Source organism: Aplysia californica, unplaced genomic scaffold (assembly GCF_000002075.1).
Source record: "Aplysia californica isolate F4 #8 unplaced genomic scaffold, AplCal3.0 scaffold00004, whole genome shotgun sequence".
NCBI lineage: Eukaryota > Metazoa > Mollusca > Gastropoda > Aplysiida > Aplysiidae > Aplysia > Aplysia californica.
In genome coordinates this window covers 260841-262672 of record NW_004797274.1, presented here as the reverse complement: position 1 = coordinate 262672, position 1832 = coordinate 260841, and the positions used below count along the sequence as shown (strand labels likewise).

Here is a 1832-nt window from a genome sequence, read left to right as displayed (position 1 = left end):
AAAAAAAAAAGACAAAAAAGAGCAACAAACAATAAACCCAAGAACATTAAAATAGAGGAGAAAAAACACCCCCAAACAAACAAACAAACAAACCCAAGAAGCGACGGTAATCGCCGCACGCAGTGTTGTGTAACAGGGTCAGGGCGGCAGAGGTCCCTCGAGGAAGGGGAAAGGCAACCAAACAGACTTATCTGTGATGACAGTCCGCTCACCTCGACGCCTCTGTGTCAACGCGAGACCAAACACCACCCCCTCCCCCCTTGCGTTTACAACTCCGGCGACACGAGGAATAGGTCAGAACACTTTCATAACACTTCAGCCACGGAACGAGTCTGCTTGTTCGTCAATCCGAGAAGTTTTCACTTTTCAAGACGTGAAAAAAACACAAGAAGTTGGGTGGATGGAGTGATGTACATTATGCAGAAGTGGGAGAAAAGTGCATTGGACAAACCGTTAATAAGTTAATACGTGTACTGGATTTACTACTGTCCGACAACGATATTTTATATGGCTCTCTAAGTTCTAATGACCCCCGTGTGTTTACTTCTACACCGGCGACAGAAGGAATGGGTCATAACACTTTAGCGACGGAACGTGCCTGCCGACCCAAGTTTTATTTCAAGTGCTGAAAAGAACACAAGAGATTGGATGGTATTTTCTCACTCTGAAGAAACGTGCTTTGGACTAATCGTTTATACGTTAACACATATTCACGATTTACTCCTGTTTGACAACGCTGGTTTTAACTGTGTTTACTTCTGCTTCGACGACTCTGGGAATTTGTCATAGCACTTTAGCGATGAAACGAGCCTGCCTGCCTACCAACCCGATCACACAAGAAGCTGGATTGGATATGGACACGCGGTAGAAGTGTGTATGATTTACCGTTAATAAGTTAATAAGTCAATGAGTGTCCTGGAGTAACTGGAGTACCGTCCGAACGTCAGAGATCCTCGTGGTATTGTTGTTTAGTACAACATGTGATTGGTTTGTGTGTAGTTCTTCTTGTTTTCATAATATAGAGATACTCTTAGACACAATTTAGTTAAGCAGGAAGCAACACTAATACTTTATATTTGATATTGGGGACAAACATAGAAGTCGGGGGCTTTCAATGCCCTGGTAAAGTCCGAGAGTTTTTCCCTATCCAGGCTGTATTGTGCACTAGCATCTGCAGGGGTGCGGTTTGGATCATTGCCCTTGCGCGCAGAAGATGTGAGTTCGTTTCTCGAGTTGGGAAGATTTTATATATTTATTGTGTCGATTATTTCTGTCCATCAGCTTCATTGCTGTGTCACCGTTGCAGGTCTGGTGGAAGCAGCCGCCTCTTAACACACCCAGATTGTGTGGATGGAAGGCAGAAAGCATGTACAATAATTACAATGTCAGTGCTGAGCTGTCGTGCTTCTTTGTTACTCAATAATTAGCGCCGGGAACGGTAGTAGTTTTTGTTTGACATTGACAATCACGTGCTGCGGTCAATTCGGAACAGCTGGTGACGGTGGCAAGGCTTGTGCCGCGGTGCAGCGCCCTGGGTTTCAGCTCGGGTTACCCTTTCCTTCTCAGGGTCACGCCTCACTGACCACCAGCTTTTAATTCCATGCACTGACATTGCTTTGTGGTCTTTGTGGATCTATCATGTGTACTTTTTTTTTTTTTTTTAAGGAAGGAGAAATAATGCTTCCAGTCTTCGATATTTGGTTGTAAGCCAGTTTTTAGGTAATGGAGAGAAGTGTTCGCTCTCTCTCTCTCTCTCTCTCTCTCTCTCTCTCTCTCTCTCTCTCTCTCTCTCTCTCTCTCTCTCTCTCTCTCCCCAAAAGTCTCACACATAT

The 1832-nt window shown here is 44.5% G+C and overlaps 1 protein-coding gene across 8 annotated transcripts in view; it reads left to right on the top strand.

The window, feature by feature from the left end:
• Positions 1-1832, top strand: part of LOC101860537 (anion exchange protein 2) — a 91288-nt gene that overhangs the window by 6475 nt on the left and 82981 nt on the right. For 3 of the 8 annotated variants that reach the window (XM_035968458.1, XM_005089184.3, XM_013079608.2), the window contains exon 1: positions 197-870. The exons of 1 other annotated variant lie outside the window; for it this stretch is intronic. The gene's annotated coding sequence lies outside the window, so the exon portion shown is untranslated. Of the gene's footprint in view, positions 1-195; positions 871-1832 lie in introns of those variants that run through there. 4 more of the 8 variants (XM_035968453.1, XM_035968450.1, XM_035968460.1 and 1 more) reach the window with 3 other exon arrangements.